Below are 20,037 nucleotides of genomic sequence, written 5' to 3' on the forward strand. Positions count from 1 at the left end.
CACTCTGCACAAAGGGGAACCATCAATTAACTCTGGGAATTATATGCCCATGAGTTTTACTAGCATCATCTGCAAGACCATGAAAATAATCATTATGGACCTTATTTACATAGGACATAGTTAATCTCCAAACTCTGGCGACAACCCAGTTCAGATTCGTTAAAGGTAGATCATGCCTGTTGAATAGGGTTGACTTCTTCAAGAAAGTCTCCAAGGCCCTGGACAAGGGAAGGACAATGCATGCTACCTATCTTGACCTATCCAAGGCATGTGACACACTTCTATATTCAGCCAAAGAATGCAAATTGCATTGAATGGCTTTAACTCGAACATTACCCATCAAAAGTTACTTTACCAGAACAGGCATATCTTCAAAATTAAATCATCAAATGGCCATAGCTGGCCAACATAATGGAAGGGCACTGTACTACTTACTTACTGATGACTTAGCAATGAGAAAACCTGCCCCTTCCCCAATTTAGTGTGATCTCGGTGTTGGTATATATAATAAGCAGAGGGGTGCGAGGAGAGCAGCCCCCCAACAGGAGGATTCAGTGAACACTGGACACTCTGAGTTCACACTAAATTGGGGAAAAGGCAGGTTTTCTTATAGCTAAGTTACCGGTAAGACAGTAGTATATTGTGGTTCATTTATGTTGGCCAACTATGGCCAATTGATAATTTATTTTCAAAGATATGCCTGTTTGGTTAAAGTAACTTTCAGTGGGTAACGTTTCAGTAATAGCCATTTGATGCAATTTGCATTCGATGGCTGAACATAGACCCATTTGACATGATTCCCCACTCAGGTATTATAGAGAAATTCTTCCAGTTGGGAATTAATCCCTACATTACCAGATGAGTAGCCAACTGGCTCACCAACAGGACACATACTGTCAAAGTGGATGACTTCACCTCTAGCAAAAGACCAGTCACCACTGGTATACCACAGGGTTCTGTGCTGGTCCCCTTAGTGTTCAGAATTTATTTCTCAGATGTACAGGCAAACTTGGATGGCATGTGGCTGACCAAGTTCACTAATGTTTGCAAACTGGGAGCAATTGCTGAGTCCCCCAACAATGTTAATATACTACAGTGTTAGTGCGACAAATTATTGATGCCAAAGTCATGGATTAAAGCTTAATGCAAAAAAATGCATTATTATTCCCTTTGGGAAAGCTGCTATCCCTGCTAATGACATTATAGACAGCACTCCCCTATGTGTAGACCAAGAAGTACATGATGTGGGTACTCAGGTTGATAGCAATATGAACTCTGACCACCATGTATCCACAGTAGTAAGAAATTCCCTCTATGTGACACATCTTATACGTAAAGGCATTGCATCTAGATTTAAGGATGTTATAATTCCATTATACTCTGCCCTCATCAAACCAAAAGAGTATGATGCTTCCTTTTGCATGTACCTCTTCAGACACCTGCCACAATTGGAGAAACCACAAAGATATCTCATAAAGAAATTCCAGGGTACACAAAACAAATCTTACACAGAAAGACTGAAAGCACTGTCACTGTATTCTGTCTCCTACAGGTTGCTAAGGGGTGACCTGTGCCTGGCCTACAGGGCAGTCTCTGACCCAGTTCTGATGGAGATGATACACATTTGTAAATCAAACTGCAGGAGGATCACTCACTCCAGGGATCCTAACCTAAACACCTAGCCTCTGACATGAACAGGTCATGCTGGAGTGATAGATACATCTTCCAGAAACTGCCACTTCTCTGGAACAAGCTTCCAGTTCACATAAAACAGATTCCCTCCCTGATCCTCTTCAAATGAAACCTAGATCAATGGATGGGTGCCCACAAATCCACTCCTGGGGTGAATCCCATGTCTTTCCTGGACAAAGGAAGTCTGTATTAATTACCTTAGAACCTTACTTCTTTGAACTTTGCTCATCTAAGCACCAACAACTGGGACAGCTTGGGATCAATATGGCTAGGTTTGTAAGGGCTCTAAAACCTATGGACCTACAATGCTTACCTCATTGATTCAGTGCCACACTTTTCCTCTCAACTGGCTAGAATTCATCAGAATGTCCCTCACATATGTATCATCCTGACTCCCAAAAGACACAGCCAGCCAACTAGTAAAGACAGACATTTAAAACAAACAGTATAATTTTAGTTAAAAATACACCATTTTTACCTTTCGATCTAAGAGCCGCCTTTTCAGCTGGAACTTTGGCAGAGCAGAGTGAGTCAATATCAACCTATTCTTTCTTTTCGAAGCATCCACTCATCCAGCAACTAGGTAAGGATTCCTGTCTGCTGAGTGTCTTAGCATCTTGGCTCTCAGGCATACAAAGGGACTTTACATTTCCTAACATAATAAAAAAAATGACATCTGTCTCCCTGATTCTTCACACCTACCATTTGAATATTGCAAGGACATCACAGAAACCTTGCAATGCAAGTCTAACATAATGTTGCTTAACCTGAGTGGTCAGGTCAAGTGGAGCACCTCTCCCCTGCAGCACACATCACACTCTGAGGCAAACATGTTTTGTTGTAGCACTATTTATTTATTTATTGACATTTGGTGACTGGGAAAGTCCACTAGATTAGTGATCCATTTTCAGTGGAGGCCTGGGGAGAAAAGCTCCAATTACAGTTACAAATAAAAGGTTATAACACTGTAGCAGCAAGTATGTACAGCATTTAAAAATAAGCTGCAGTATGGTTACAGTGAAAACAATATAGAACGTTCAGTTGCAAATGTTAGTGAGACATTTTATCATCAACTATACAGAAAAAAAATATCAATCACAGAAGGTTTATACAGGATATATATGTGTGTGTGTGTGTGTGTGTGTGTGTGTGTGTGTGTGTGTGTGTGTGTGTGTGTGTGTGTGTACACACGCACACACACACACACACACACACACACACACACACACACACACTTTTTTTTCCAGTTAGGCAGTCATAACAATAGCGTTATTCTATTAAGCTGCTAAAGTAATCCAAGTAGCTTATAAAGGAGTAAGATAGGAGCTAAAAAAATGAAATAGGAAAATTGGGAGTGAAATGGGGAGGAAAAATGATTAATCAGTTTCAAGTGAAAGTAATGTAGTTAGGGTGGTTTAGGCCAGTTGTTGCAGGAGCACATAAGATTATCAAGGTAATGGGACTTCAATGTACTTTTGAAAGCTTTGTAGGAGTCTATTTGAGTAATAGGAGTGGGTAGAGCATTCCAAAGTTTGGCAATGGAGAATGAATAAAGGCTTTGTCCTGCATGTTTGTTGGGTTTTGATACGCTTAGGAGCTGTTTAGTTGAGGACCTGAGATGTTGTGTTGGGGGTGTATGTTTGTAGCAAGGTCTGAAGAGAGGGACAATAATTAGAGTTATACAGTAGTCTGTGAGTGAATGTTAGTTGGGAGTATTGTAGATAGTGGGAGAATTCAAGCCAGTTTAAAAATTTTAAGGCTTGGCAGTGATGTGTTCTGGTTGGCATATTGGTGGCAAATTTTGCTATTTTGTAGTAGCAGGATTGTAATTTGTTCTTGAGGGATGCATGTAGGTCAGTGAAAATCGGATTGCCATAAAGGAAAGTAGGGAGGAGTAGACTGTTAGCCAATTTTATCTTGGTGGGCATATCCTTATAAAGTTTATGCCTATAGAGTAATAGTAATATTGTATACTATATTTTATTTATTTATTTTTCTGAGCAAAAGAACTACATATTTAATTTCTCTAAAAAAATATATAAAGGAATTGGAAAGACCACACTCCCAAACATGGCACCCTAGGTGGTTGCCTAGTTGGCCTATGCATAAGGTCGGCCCTGACCATAGCTATGTCCTCACTTATCTCTACCATAAACCTAACCTTCCTGCACTAGCACAAATGGGTCTATATTATGTGATCGAAGAATCTCTTATTCGAACACATAATAATAGACACATATACAGCGAATGCTGTAAACCATGAACAGCCACGTCTTCAATTTTTTTCCTCGGGAAAAATTTCACATGGCCATAAAACAAACTTTAAAACACTAATTAAGTGGAGGGCTTTGCACCCCCCTGATGTGGGGGGGGGGGTTGTGCCCCCACACACCCCCTAACTAAATATACCAACTACAAGATTGCTCTACATTGAAGAAAAGGGCAATTCCCGATAACGGCCAATAGAATTTTTTCCTGAGGAAAAAATTCAAGGATGTGACTGTTTGCACAAACACTCCTACATCCTAATGACAAAACCTTCAGCATTTCAGCATTATTGTTCCAAACCTACAGTTACCTTACCCACAAACATTCAATGTTCTGTTCATCCAAAATCTTAAAATTTCAATAAATGGAGCAGTTGACTGCATTTCACAATAATTCACTCTGCCCATTAATAGCCAAGTTGACATAGTGAATGATACATATATATATATATATATATATATATATATATATATATATATAACATAGATATTTCTTTTCATTTGTTAGGTAAGTCCACTGTGTTCAAGTGACATAGGAGCACTGTCTGCTTAAGTGATTTGTTCAGACTTACACAGGAGGGAAATGGAAATGGAAGGAATCAAAACCCTGTACCATGGACTAGAAGAGGTAGTACATTAACAGCTCAAAGCCTTAATTCCTTTCTCTGTCAAAGGCCTTAACAGCTCAGAGCTTTAATCCTCTATGCTAACTTCCACAGAGTTGCTGTATTATATTCTATAGTAGATGTTTTATATACACATATATACATGTGTGTGTGTGTGTGTGTGTGTGTGTGTGTGTGTGTGTGTGTGTGTGTGTGTGTGTGTGTGCACGCGCGCACTTGTGACTATGTGACACATACAGGGATACATGCATGTGATCAACTGGTAAGCATTTAATGGAATTAATTAGTCAATAAAATTTAATGGAGTCTGGTTCTGCTTAATGAAAAGGTAGTACAAGTTCTGAGAATGAAGAACTGTGGGGGGTTAGGACATTTTTTTAACACCAAGGTTGTTAGGTCTCAGAGTTAATGTTCGGTAATTCCCCCTGTAATTATTTTTTTTATTTTTTTAACCTTCAGTTAAGTATTGAAGTTGATGTTGTATGCATTTTTCTAATACAGTTCCTGCATACACACACACACATATATATATTTATACACACAAACACACACACACATGTATGGGTTTAGTACTTTTGAGAAAAAGGCTTAAAAGTCAGCATCTCTTTGGTATATATACTTTGGTTGACAGAAACAGATAGTCGAGAGTGATTTCATCAATCCCTGGGTAGGGGAATATGATCTTTCCCCTGGGATTTGTGTGATCTCAAAGTTAATATATATATATATATATATATATATATATATATATATATATATATATATGTGTATATATATTTTAAGGTATATATTTAACAGGGGTGTGGCGGGTTGCAGCCATCAACCCCTGCAAAAAGACTTGATTTTTTTTTTGTACGCTTTAAGTTTAGTCCTCGGAGCAAGTGCAGTAGCTTGACAGCATATTGTTGTCAACGTTAATGTTTTGACATTTTAGACATCAACATTTCATCCTATTGATGTATAACACAATATATATATATATATATATATATATATATATATATATATATATATATATATATATATATAATGAACGGACAGGTGATCTGCTGTGGCGACCCTTAACCAGGTAAAGCCAAAAGAAGAAGAAGAAAAAATAAATAAATATATATATATATATATATATATATATATATATATATATATATATATATATATATATATATATATATATATATATATTTATTTATTTATTTTTTATCTATATCTATATCAATATAGAGATATACATAAACAGGTACAAACATAAATTTTTAGAGCTGACCCTTTGCAACTTTCAAGGAGATAAACTGGCCTCTCTCCCCGCTTCTAACTTTTCGTGTAGCAGAATGGCTTTTGATGTGTTTAACAGAATGATCACAACTTCTGCCCCTCTCTTTTAATTAATGTTGCATCTTACTGCAGTTTAGCCTGAAAAGTTTAATGCATGAACCAGGATAAATGGTTAAAAGCAGTAGTCACATATACCCAGCCTATACAGACTTATTAATTGCTTTAATTTGCACTATATTCTAGCTAAGGCATCGTGCATTAACATATAAACCTTTATATGCAACAGTTTTACCCAACAAGGATCAGCTATTGAGGTACAGTAAAGAGTTTGCACACAGTGTGGCCAAGATTTTTGTGGTTATCAGCAGCCTTTAGCAGCATGTGACTTTAATGGCTACTGTTTTCAGATCTACTCCTATTTTGTGGCAGACATGTAGTGCTATAGAGTCAATCGTACAGACATATGTACCTTAATTTTGGAAAACATTTTGAAAAACAGTCGGGCAGCTAAGTTAATGTTGCTGTCAAACAACATTTAGATATCTTCATTCTGTTTCAACTCTACCCATTCTCTCAATGTCCAAGTAGGGTTTTACCAGGCATGTTCTAGGTGAACTGTCAATTATCTAAATTGTCTGTAAGTATGTGTGGTGTGTGTGTGTGTGTGTGTGTGTGTGTGTGTGTGTGTGTGTGTGTGTGTGTGTGTGTGTGTCCTGTAATGGACTGACTCCCAGTCCAAGAATAGTTTCTCTGTTTTGTGTCCATTGAGTGCTACAATGCATTGTGGCTTCTCTCATGTACAGTGCCCATAGGAATGGCCCAGTGACTGTGAATGGCAGAGTTGGAAAGTTATGCCATCAACCAGGTGCACACATTTATAACAGCAGTATAGCACCCTTCTAATAACATGAAGAGCAACAACACAGCTACTGATTTTAATTCTTGTTGTCTCTATTTTGTTTTCCAGACATAATCTAAGTATCAGAGAAATATACATTGTTTCACTTTTACCATAGTAAGCCCCATGCTTTAAGTAGCCTAGATCACATGATTGTGTCAACTAAGAACTGAAGTGGTTTAACCTAGACTTGTGCTGTCCTAGTCAAGGTTCCTTTAAAGAACATGAGACATTGAATACTGATGGAGCTGTAGACCTGAGGAATCTTCGAATGTGGACAGTAGCTTAGCATCTGCTATGTACTTAATCAATCATCTGCTAAGCACTAAAAGCAGCCAGTTACTAGATAACATATACCGCAAGTTCATAAAATGCATAAATATGATGGGTATATGCAATCAAATGCAGCAGGACCAGATGTCTGAATCAGCCCTCTGGGGAGTCATTGAAAGTAGACACTAAGGATAAAAGTGCATATATATTTTGTACAGAAGATAACAGAGATAAACGTGAGTCATGAGCAGACACCTTAGCATAAGTCTGACAGATTAAACCCATGGTTCATTATAAAAGCATGCAATTTCAATGGAGGTTCTATTTACTCCTTGCAAATTACACACAATAAGGCAAATTTAGCTAAATAGAGCTGCTGTTGCATCTGCAATCCTGCCTGTACCAGGAACTTCTTCAGTAGCAGCATATAATATAGCAGTTAAGGAGTATTTTCACAGCAGTACTGTTTCAGAGCCAAAGTGCTACAAATACATGTAATTGGTTAACTGAGACGCTGCAGTATTATTTCAGAACCAAAGTGCTGAATCTGTGGAATGGGTTAATAAAGACATATGAAAATTGCCTTTACTTTTGTTGCTGGTCTTGCTACATCTCACAGAAAGCAGACATTGTGACAGTAAACTTAGAACCAGAAGGATTTTTGGAATCCCAAATATCACCGGGATTAAGGGAGAGGGCATATCAAAATAATTCCACACTTTCTGGTCAATTTGTTCTTCAATAAATAAATCACTTATGTATGACCTAATTCTCTTATGTACTCCAAAAACTTTATGCCTAGTCATGGACTCATAACTGTCAGTCAATAACATCCTTAACATTCTGTCCCTATAGTCATTCTTATCCATTTTTTATTTAGATTCCCACATTTACACATAGCAGAATTATTCAAAGATAATTTCCTCATGTCCAATTCACACACCTGGTCAAAAATAGATAAGACAGGGTGTAGTGGTGGGCTGAACACACTTGCAACCCTAAACTGTTCATTATTCTCCAAACTCTAACCTGCAAATAAAGTTAAATTAATTTTACGCAAGAAGAGCTTTAAGTCAATGAATGTCCTTGCCAGGTCTGCTTTTCAGCTAGGCATGCCAAAAGCATGTTACTTTACTCGACATTTCCATAGATGAAAAATTGTATGTTTTGAAATCACTGTCTTTATTTTTTACTATATTAATATTCCTGTCATCAATTTCGCTGAAAAAATGTAATCTGCTCGTTGGAGGGTTCATTTCCTCCTTTTGTTGGACTTGCGGAGGTGTGTCTGGCTCCACTGTACGCCCTTCTGATTGGATGGATTCTTCTTCCTGCCAGAGGAAAAACCCTCAATGGATCTGTTGTTATAATTGGCAGCATGTTGTCGCTGTTGGGCCTGTTCTTGTAGTCGTTCACTCCTCATGGGCGGATTTGATGACTGCTCATAGATGTCACCATCTAAATCAGTATTAATAATAGAATGATCAATGTTTATATTGTTGTTTTGTACATTTTGTGAGGGAGCACTTGAGGGATGGGAGGAAGAGTCATAAGAAGTTTGTCCTTATATTTGTGAAGGGGGAGACTGTGGATAGGCCTTACCCTTCTCATAATCATTCTTATCACGTTCCAACTTTTGCTCTTTATTCAATCTTAGTTTCATCATGTATTTCTCAATGCTAGAGAAAGTTCTGGTGTATTCAAACTTGTATCTAACATTATCTAAAATTTCAAAATCTGTTTTAAGGATTGCAGTCAAATCTGTGTAATGTTTTATCAGGATTTCAAGGAACAGGTAGCCTTGCTTGTTAAAAAAATCAATTAAATGACAATAAAATGGATTGTTTGGTTCAAGTCCATTAGGAAATTGCCACTGCCTAAGACCTTTCCATACTTGCTGGCAGCAGAGGCATTCTTTGAGGTAGTTAACCTCTAACTGAAACTTTTTGCATTTAAGAAGCTTGTAATCAAGAACTTTCAAGTTCTCCATAATAGTTACACTGACCACCGGTGTTCGGGGAACGGGTTCACTCTTCTCATTACCCCAGTCATTCCCTTTATTTAGCCAGTTTTTTTCAAAACAAGAACACCAATAAGCTGCATCAGTGATTTTAAGGAGGTAGACATAATGCTACCAGCAGTAGCAGAGTTATTAGATGTAACATTTATTAACGGCTGGAACATTTGCATTGACAGCATGGTGAATAATCATACTGTTATTAGGCTCAACCATATTTTGCACTGGTTGGTTATTATATTCACAAACACTAGTTGCAGGTTGGTTGTTCTGTACACAATTTATTGGTACTCTACCACTGACGTTATTGGTATCAGAGGTGTTTAACAGTTTCTGTGACAGGTTATCCACCCTCTGCGATAATTGCTGAATTAAAAAAGTAAGGTTACCAATAGCTTCATTCATGTCTGTAGAGCTTCTGTTGGCTTGGGAAAATAAAGAACTTGGTGTATTTAAAGCTCCTTCTGCCGCCATCCCTTAATTCAACTGAGCAAAATCCAATGACAAAAAATAATGACAAAAAACAGGAAATTTAGAACCCATACACAAGGGAGAAGCATCAATCCGAGTTCACACACCAAAAGGTTTATTGTAAGGGCTTTCGTCCAAGTAACATATTTGAACTTCATGCATGGACAAGTGCAGGGGGCGTATCTGAGAGCAGAGCACTCAGAATAAACATGCCCCTGCAAAGTAGAACAGAAGAAAGTGTAAATAAATGAGCGTAAATGCTCATAGGGGTCCGCATATCTCCACAAACAGTCCCCATGTGTTCAACAGCAACAGTACATTGAAATAAAATGAAGAAACCCTTGTAATAATATTGTAAAAACCCCGAGTACAGCTAACTGTAGGTGCGCAAGTTTGCCCATCAAATATAAAATATGTTAATGATATAACCTTTCATTGGGTACATGGTGGTTTGTCCTATTTCCACACAAACCTCCCTTTTGTGTGTTAACCTGTCTGAATACACATCTGGCATAGGTACATCTCGGGTAGCTTAGTGGTAGGTTAATCTATGGATAGTGTACATGGTTGCGGGTTCTAATCCTGGAAGGGGTTATTATTTTTACCTCTCAGAGTAGGCACTGGTAGGGAAAGTGTGAATAACACACATTTAAGTGGCTGTAAGCAGGTTTGCCCATGGTCTGCGTGATGTTAATCAAAGGTTAAACCTGTGAAACGCTTATCCGTTTAACCGCCGCTTACTGTCGCGCAAACTCGTGCAAAGCCGCTTACAACTGCTTTAATCTACCTGCATCTAACAGCCCTTATTCTGGCCCTCAGAATAACTTAACAGCCCTTGCAGGTCTTGAACCTGGGACCATGAACACCACAGTCACTGACTTTACCACTAAGGCATTTGAGATATGTACAAGTGTTATGGTGTTTAGAATATACATTTTACTACAGGCATTCCTCACTACTGAAAACAAATGTGACAGTCAGTTGGTGTACATATGTATGATACATGTTAATGTTCATATGTTTGCGGAATTAGGTGTTGCAATGTGACATGACAGGGTGTATTATGGATGAGAATGGTTCTTGTTTTGTGTCCTTTTTATATTGTCCCCATACTCCATGTATACCCGTCCAGTTCACTTATTGAACATCCAACCCAGGCTCTCCTTGATGCATGATTTCATTACCCATCATTCCTCCCCCACCCCAATCTCCACATACACAACAACCATTCCTTCTATGGTGAATTAGGTTAATATTAATAGTTATAATACCAGAGCTGGGGCGGCAATGGTGGTGCAGCAGTTAGCGTTGCCGCCTCACAGCAAGAGGTTCTCCAGTTTGATCCTTGGCTGGGGTGCCTTCTGTGCAGAGTCTGCATGTCCTCCCTGTGGTCGCGTGGGTTTCCTCCGGGTGCTCTGGTTTCCTCCCACATCCCAAAGACTTGCTGTAGGTGGATTGGACACTCTAAATTGGCCCTAGGTGTGAGTATGTGCGTGTGTGTGCCTTCTGTGGATGGCTGGGCACCGGGCTGGCAACTCGACACCGTAAAACTCCACTGCCAATCATGAGCAGACAGGTGATCTGCTGTGGTGACCCCTAACCCGGAAAAAGACGAAAGAAGAAGATAATACCAGAGCTGCATGTGTTTTGTGTACACTTCAATTCCTTTGGATTGTTTCTGTGTCACGAAGTGTGTTCATAGATGTTTATATATATGGCTATAGATGTAACTGTAGATATATATATATATATATATATATATATATATATATATATATATATATATATATATATATAAATGAGAAAAGTAGCAAAGCACACACAAGATAAATGCTCCGTTGTATAGGATAATAATCACGATTAAAAATGCCATATGGTCTGATGAAGCTGTTTTAGTGAAAGTGCTTACCGTGTGTACTTTTATCGAATAAAGTATACGCTTTTAAATTACATGTGATATCTTGGTTGCTTCGCTGAATTACCTTGGCATGCATATATATATATATATATATATATATATATATATATATATATATATATATATATTTATATATATGTGCAGACATCACTGACATGTATATATATATATATATATATATATATATATATTTTTTTTTTTTATATATATATTTCGTATTAAGTTGTAACAGTTATACATATGTAGACTTGTATATGTTGATTCACCAACTACAGTACATTACAATGTACTGTACATATGTACACAAAGTGACTGTCCCATTTGTGGTCAGTACTGTGGAATGCCTATAGTATAAGGTGTAGTCTAAAGACCATGAAACATTTATACACCTCAGATGGCTTAGTGGTAAGTCCCATGACTATAGTGAGCATGGTCCAGGGTTCAACACTTGCAATGCTTTAAAACATTAAAAATGTTTTTTCTCCAGAATAAGGCTCATTTAAGCAGTTGCAAGCATGTTTAAAAGTGTTTGTGTGACATTAAAGCAGCAGTTAAAAACAGTTAAACAAACGTTATAATGTATAACCTGTGCGAGCAAACACGGCCACATCCGCTAACTACTCAGGATATATACATTTCAGTGAAGTAACATCTCACTATGTGCTTACATAACATTACATTCTCTGTTGACTTTACTCTCCAGCACACGTGGGTATTTCAAATGTTTATTATACTGATGAATACTACATATATATGCAAGCTGTGGTTAAGGTATACTTTTTAACATGATAAACATCCCTGACTTTATTGGGATTTGAAACTCGAATGCACAGATACTATGCAAATGATGTAACCATTACACTATTGACATTAACGTTGCTTCCGCCTATTTCCTATTTAGATGATTTCTATGTGTAAGCTAGGCTAAGCAAAGGGCGGAGGCACCCAAACCCACTGAGCTTCACTTACTCTTGAAATAATAACATGTAACAAATGAAATGAGAGACTATAAATAACATTCCTAACTACATTAGGCATAGCCCCTCACTGACACACTTCAAGGGAAACCTTGGTGTGAGAATGAGTAACAGAATATGCACCCCTGGGATCATGTGTCCCAGAACCATACAGACAGGGTGTGGGGGAGCCCCTCCTGTTTTATAGCTGCAAGACCTGTTGGGGAAATCGAATGGTGTTGAATTTTCATGTTAACATGCCCTCTTTAGATCACTAAGTGCCCCTATCACCCTCCACCACCGCAGCCTGCAACAGCTTCTGGCAACTCTGCCTGGAATTGCTTCATTGGCTATGCTTGTAAGAGGCTCAGTTACATCATTAATGGTGCGGAGAAAGCCAACACACTGTAGCTATGCTTCTAATTGCCCTTGAGCAGATAGCCTATTACCTATCTGTGAACCTCTAAAGTGCAGGCCATCACAGCCATAATATGTGAATAAGCAGTGCTTTCAGATCACAATATACAGTGATAAATCACTATGTAGTCAGGAAACAGATAAGTACAGCAAGAACATATAGAACACTGATACTTAATCACTCCAAAAGCCTATCTTGGAAGCTAGAAGACTTGTATAAGTTTAAGGCTTTCTACTGCTTACCAGTAGGTTACCTACAGGAAAGATGAGAAACAATCACAGATGGGAAACATGCATGCAGCAATACCATACCAGCTTATGTGTCAGCCTTAGGCTTTGGAATACTGGCCAAGGCTATTGGCACCCCCATGGTGCATTTTTTAGGAGAGTCTCAAAGGTGAATCCCACCTCCATAAACAGCACAATAGCAGAATCAATGAGGATTATGCTGCTCAACACCAGGGGTTGTGATCACAACATGCATGCACTCACAGCACTCCTCAGTATGGACAACATCAACATCTGTGCAGTAACTGAGACCTGTTTAAGGCTCCTGAGAGCACACCAGCACTACCAGACTACAACCCATACCACACATTTTGGCCACAGAATATGGACTGACACAGACATGGTGGGGGTGTATCCATATTCATCAAAGATACCTACACCTCCAGGTTAGTGGGGCAGCATGATACCTCTGAGATCATTCATGTGCAGCTAACATCAGCCACAACTGCAAAGCAAATTGTGGCCTTCTACAGATCACCCTCCATGACCCAGGACCACCACTCCACCTACCTGGAGGCAGTGAAAAACATGACAGTCCTACCGCACACACTGGTATTGGTTGATGTCAACTACCCTACCATTAACTGGGAAACTTACTCAAGTACTCACTTCCAGGCCCAGCACTTCCTGGAATTTATCACCTCATATGCCCTGTATCAGATGGTAAACTCCCTAATGAGGGGTGGAAACATACTAGAAGTGGTAATCACCAATATGGACGACAGGTGCACCACAGCAGAAGTAAACCAGTCACTGGTTAGATCTGACCATGAACTATTCATTGTTTCCACATCCATCTCCCCCACCCACAGAAACCACAGTGTATACCTTTCCTTCAGCTAAATTAACACTACTAGAGACAGGGTTGGGGGGTTTTGCAGCCCCCACACTAAGGGAAAACACTGCTCAAGATACAGACAGATTTACAAATGCACTCTATAAACACCTACAAGGATGTATGGATCATGCCATCACTGGTAAACCAAGACTCACTCCTCCTAGACAAGGACACCAGTCTGGTGGACCCCTGCAATAAACAGGTTATACAACAGAAGTAGGACAGTGTTCCAGAAAAACAGCAAATCCCAAGAAGGGCAGACATCCGTGACCAGTATTAGTAAGAAACGTAGGTACCCTCATGAAATCATCCAAGGCTAACATCAACAGGAAAATAGGCAAGGATTTGAAAGATAACCACAAAGCTTTCTTTGGCTATATCAAGGATCTAAGTGGTAACACACAGATTTGCACTGTGCCGGTAAAATATAGCACAGAATATACTGACCCTACTGATATCGCCAACATCCTTGCAGATACATTCAGTGCAAACTTCACCCCCTAAAGAGCCCACAACAATACCGGAAAAGTACAGTATCCCAGACATCAGAGACACACAGGTGGAAATGGCCCTCTCTAACAGCAAAACATAGCATCAATGGAGGCAGATGGTGTCCCAGACTGCATTTTGCAAACACTACAAGACAACCTGACCCCCCACCTAATTAAGCTTTTCAACCTCAGCCTCTCCACAGGCTACATGCCCATACAATGGCACATGGCAACAGTTATTCCACTCCACCAAGATGGAATCACAACTGACCATGGTAACTACCACTCCATATGCCTGTCTAGCCTGGTTTGCAATGGTATGGATCACATCCTCATGGCACTCATTAACAAAGACAATGGTAACCTCCAAACATGTGACCCAACCCAGGTCAGCTTGGTTGAGTGCAGTTCATGCCTACTGTACCTGTTTGATGTCTTACAGACAGTCACCAAGATGTTAGGTGAGGGGAGAGGTGGTTCACACATACTACCTGGACCTCGCCAAGGCTTTTGACACCATTCCCCATTCGAGTATTATTGATAAACTCACCAGCCTGTACATACACCCATGCATCACAGGTTGAGTTGCCAATGGGCTTACACACAAAACCCACATGGTGCAACTAGTGGTCTCCAGGTCCAACTATTAACCAGTCACGACTAGTGTCCCACAGGACTCAGTCCTGGGACCCCTACTATTTGGCATATACTTCTCAGAGGTACAGGCAAACACAGGTGGACTACAGCAGACCATGTTTGGCAATGACTGCGAACCGGGAGCCATAATTGACAGTCCAGCTGACACAGACATCCTTCAAGGGGTCTCACAGAGACCAACACAGGGTGTCAAAGTCATGGCCTCCAGCTAAGTGCCACAAACTGCATGGTCATTCCATGGTGGAATTTTAAGCACCCACATATTAACACATAAGTGGCAGCCACTTTAATACAGATGAGGTAATAGGGTATCTGGGGACTAAAGTAGATAGTGATCTCTCCTTTGATGATCATATCTCTAAAGTAGTTAGGACATCCTTCTATGTAGGTCATCTGCTTACTAAAGGGTTCCCATCTAGACATACTGGGGTTATAGTGCCCCTTTACACATCATTCATCAGTCCCATCATAGCATATAATAACCCATTTGGGATGTACCTCAGAAGACACTTCCAACAGCTGGAAGGTCCACCAATGTACCTCGCCAAGAGGATTACTGGCCTCAAACATATGTCCTATGCAGCCAGACTGAATAAACTCCTGCTTTACTCAGTGGCATCTCGTTTACTCAGAGATGATATCTGCTGGACAACAAAGCCATGTCGAACTCAGGCTTAATGGATATGCTCCATCTATGGGAATCCATGTCACAGTGAGCTACATGCTGTAGTGAGCTGAACCCTGCCACAACAATGACTGGAAGATGCTGGAGGGATGGATACCTGTCACAGAAACTCCCCATACTTTGGAACAACATCTGTAATTACATTATACAGAGCCCCTCTCTAACACTCTTCAAGAGAAACCTTGAAGAGTGGATGGGGAACAGTAGATACACCCCAGGGATCCCGCCATTGGCTCTGCTCTACAGAGGGACAGTTGATGAATCAATGGGGTGGCAAACGCTGACACATTTTGGCTAGGCTTATGAATGCCCTCAGGCAACTGGCCAAGTACCTACCTATGTACCTATGAACCTATACATACAGTATCAGCACATGCTGTTAGCTTAATTTAGTGTTCAGGTGTTGACTTACCTTGTGCCAATAGCAGTTGTGTGTGCAAAAGTTGAGGGCTGCCTATGTTAGATGCACACAGTAGACTGCCTATACATGACAATTTACAGGTAGTCTTGTGTGTGTGTGCCATCCATTTTTACTGTGTGTGCAGGTGGAGAAAGGTGTCAGTCCCTAGGTGCCTACACTGTCAGTGTGTGTGCTATACGTTCCCTCCTTGCGAAGGCATGGGCATACTGGGCATGCCTCCATCTGCCTACTGGGGCTGGCTCAGGGTGTTTGTGGTCTGAGTCCATCTGTGCCAGTGGGGCCCTTGGAAATGGTGGTGGGCTGTGAGGGCCTTCACCATTCTGTCCCTGCTGCAGCTGTTTCCGCAGGATCATATTGTGTAGCATGGCACATACTATGAAGATGTGGGCACATGTGCCTGTAGAGTACTGCAAGGCTCCACCAGATATGCCCAAGCAACGGAACCATGATTTAAGCATCCCAAACACATGCTCTATGATGATTCTGGTTTGTGCGTGTGCCTCATTATGGCATTCCTGCATGAGTGTGTGTGCATTTCTGATGGGAGTCCATGGTTCCAGTGCATAGCCAGCATCCCCCACCAGGTGTCCATATGGGATGTCCCCCCTGGCAAATACCTGATACAGCTGTGAGGCATGCCAGATGCGGGAGTCGTGAGCGCTTACAGGGCTGCCAGCACACACATCCATGATAATGCCCTGGGCATTGCACATGACCTGGCAGTTGATGGAGGGGTATCCCTTATGGTTTATGTAGTGCCTACCCTGCTCACCGGGTGGTGACTTGATGTGTATGTACGTGCAGTCTATTGCATCCAGTACCTCCGGGTATTCTGCCACATGGTGGAAGAGATGCATTTTGATGACCAACTCCTGCATTCGGGGGAAGTATATGTGCTCATTAGCATGTGGTAACATGGCATCCAGGAACTGGTGAAGTACCCTGGATGCTGATGCCTGTGAGATCCCCATAATATCCCCAGTTGTTCTTTGAAAGGTACCTGTAGCTAGTATTCTCAGGCTTACACATACCTTCATATCCATTGGGATGGGTTCCTCTCTGTTTGTTATCTCTCTGAGGCATGGCCGGCACAGCTCCACAAGTTGCTGTGGAGTGTCCATGTCCACCCTGTAACACTCTACTATCTCCAGATCATGTAGCCCCTGGTAGGTTACCCTGGGTCTGAACACTCTCCTCCTCCTCTGGTGCCTGAGGTCGTTGCGTGCATCATCCTTCACACCACCTTCAGTCTCCAACACATGCTGGTGGATCAAAGCTATGGCAGCCCCTAACATGTATATACTAAAAGTTCCCCGTCTGTATACACCAATGGTGCAGAGTGTATGGGAATACACAAGTGTGTGTGAGGTGCTTTCACACTTTATACTATTGTGCTATGGATGCTGCTGATGTCATTGGGTGTGTATGAGCTATTCCAACTGCAGGGTATCTTAATTATGAGTTTTACAATGAGTACTGCAAGTGGGGGGCCTTTACTGTGGAGTTATGCTTGCCTGCCTTGATTAATCTGTTGCCCTTTAATTCACTTTTAAACCTGGATCCCCTCCCATTATCAGGCATGCATCCACCTGCCATCTTTCTTGTTTTGTACTTACCCTACCCAGTCATTGTTGCAAAATGTGTCTTGTAGCTGATATACTGCAAATCTGCTTTGTTCTGCTGTGACACTTTACTGTTTTCTTTGCAGTGCAGCCCCTCCCCTTTTTTGTTCTGCAGGTAGCTGCTTGCAGTCTTGTTAGCTGTTGTCAATAGCCCACTGTAGGTTCCTAGGTGTTAATTAGTCATTTGTACTCCAATTTCCCTGCTGCACCATTTCCTTATTTCTTTCCTATATCCTTCCTGTTTCAGCTTCAGTGCGCGCCGAGCAAACCCGTTTACCAGGTTTAAGCACATTTTCATCTCAGTTCATATGCATACTCAGTTACATTGTGTACTCTCAGCTAAGCAAAGCTATAGCCAGTTCAACACACCCCTATCCTACAGCTTTTCTTAGCTACGGGCAAACCAGTTTAGCAATGTTCCAATGTGCTTACAGCAAAGGTGACACACCCCTCACTTGATGTCACCTTTATCTCAAGGTCACACCTCGATGTTATAATGCTACACTGTGAGGTGCATCCTTACACCAGCGGGGAATCTGTGATTCCCTATTACTCCTCTCATTTGCATGGCATTGCCTACTAATTCCTAGCTACCGCGCATAACACTGTCACAGCCCCTTAACAACCCTTGCGCCATGGTGTGGTGTAGCATGCTTGCCATTGACTATTATGGGGAAATCATGATATGTGTTACATTGCAGTTTTACTCTATATTTTTATATTTTCCTTGCGATCCCCTTTGTGCGCCGCTGACCTGTGCTTCCACGTCACAATAGTGTGAATATAAATATTAAATGTTAATTTTATATTTTGTACATTTTTTTTTATGCCAATGGCTATATATTTACAATATAATACATGTGTTTGGTCGGCTGGCATGGCTCTGATTTTATGTTTGCAAAAAATGTAAACTGTTTTTTTACGGTTTACATTTCTGCATGCTTACACTACACCTGTACCACTTCCTGGATCACTACATACCTTCATTTGCATGCTACACTGCTGCACATGGGATAATTAGCATACAGGTCCCGGGAGCTGTGCGGCCATAGTGTATGTAGGTAGGGAACAGCTCGTACCTGAATCGCTCGGTGGCCATATTTGGTGTTGAAACACTGACGCTACGCCTGCACCTGGAGCAAGCTTCATGAATCCCAGGGATCATGTATTCACCCATCAAGTGTCTTTCCTTCTACTATTGTAAATAGTTTGCTCTGTATTGTAAATAGTGTTCATGTGTTTATTCACTATTGTAAATAGTTTGTCTTCATACTGCAAAAATGAATGTTTTATTGCATAAGTTGAATTCATATCTCCATCTTTGTAACAGTAGAACACACTGTAAAAACCCTTACCATTATTACCTAAAAACTCAGCAACTTCTGCTTAACATAGGTGACATTTATAAGACTATCCTCTTGATATAAAGAAACAAAAACAATATAATCCTAAGAAAATTTAAAATCCACTAGAAATTCTAACTGCCATAAGGTATTTTAGTGTACTTAGATGTCAATATCTTTGTTTTTTGTGTAAACTGCATCTATTGTAAAATGTATTGCCTCTGTGCTGAAGTCATTGCTGAAAAGGGGTTTTTTGACCAACACAACTACCTCGCTAACAAAGAAATAAAAAATAACCCCCTCCATCTTCATCATCTTCACAACACAGTTCATTTTTCAAGTAACTAGGGCTGCTAATACTGTGACCAGAAACATACACCTGAGTGACTGCATTGTTAGTCACAGCCTCCTCTTTGATCTGAAATGATCCTGGCTTATTGGCAAACTCAGCTACCCTTTCATAAATATGATCCCTTTATCCCTTTAGTGTAGCTATGCACATTTGTACTTCCAGTTCTTCATCCCTTGTTACTTCCCAGCTGCAGAAACAAGACCTCTACTTTTGCATCTGCAGAAATGCAGCTTCTGAGCTGATCTCTGCTGTTTTATGGCAGTGAAAAGGCTTATTCTCCAAATACAGCTTTATGTTTTTTCATTTCTTTCCCTTTTTTTGTTGGCTTGTTTGCTTTGGCATCCAGCCACCGTAATCTCATTTTGTGCAAATGTATCCCAAACATAACAGCAAGAAGCAAACAGGCAAACCTTACAACCTGCAGGCACTGAAAGCAGGAGCAAAGGCCCTTGAAAAGTAAGTACCTCCAACCAAAAATCTGGGGATCTAATTAGCAAAAAGTTTGAATACCATATAGCACATAACTCTTCCCA

This window comes from Protopterus annectens, chromosome 4.part0 (assembly GCF_019279795.1).
Source record: "Protopterus annectens isolate FY-2018-M chromosome 4.part0, PAN1.0, whole genome shotgun sequence".
In the NCBI taxonomy this organism is placed as follows: Eukaryota; Metazoa; Chordata; order Ceratodontiformes; family Protopteridae; genus Protopterus; species Protopterus annectens.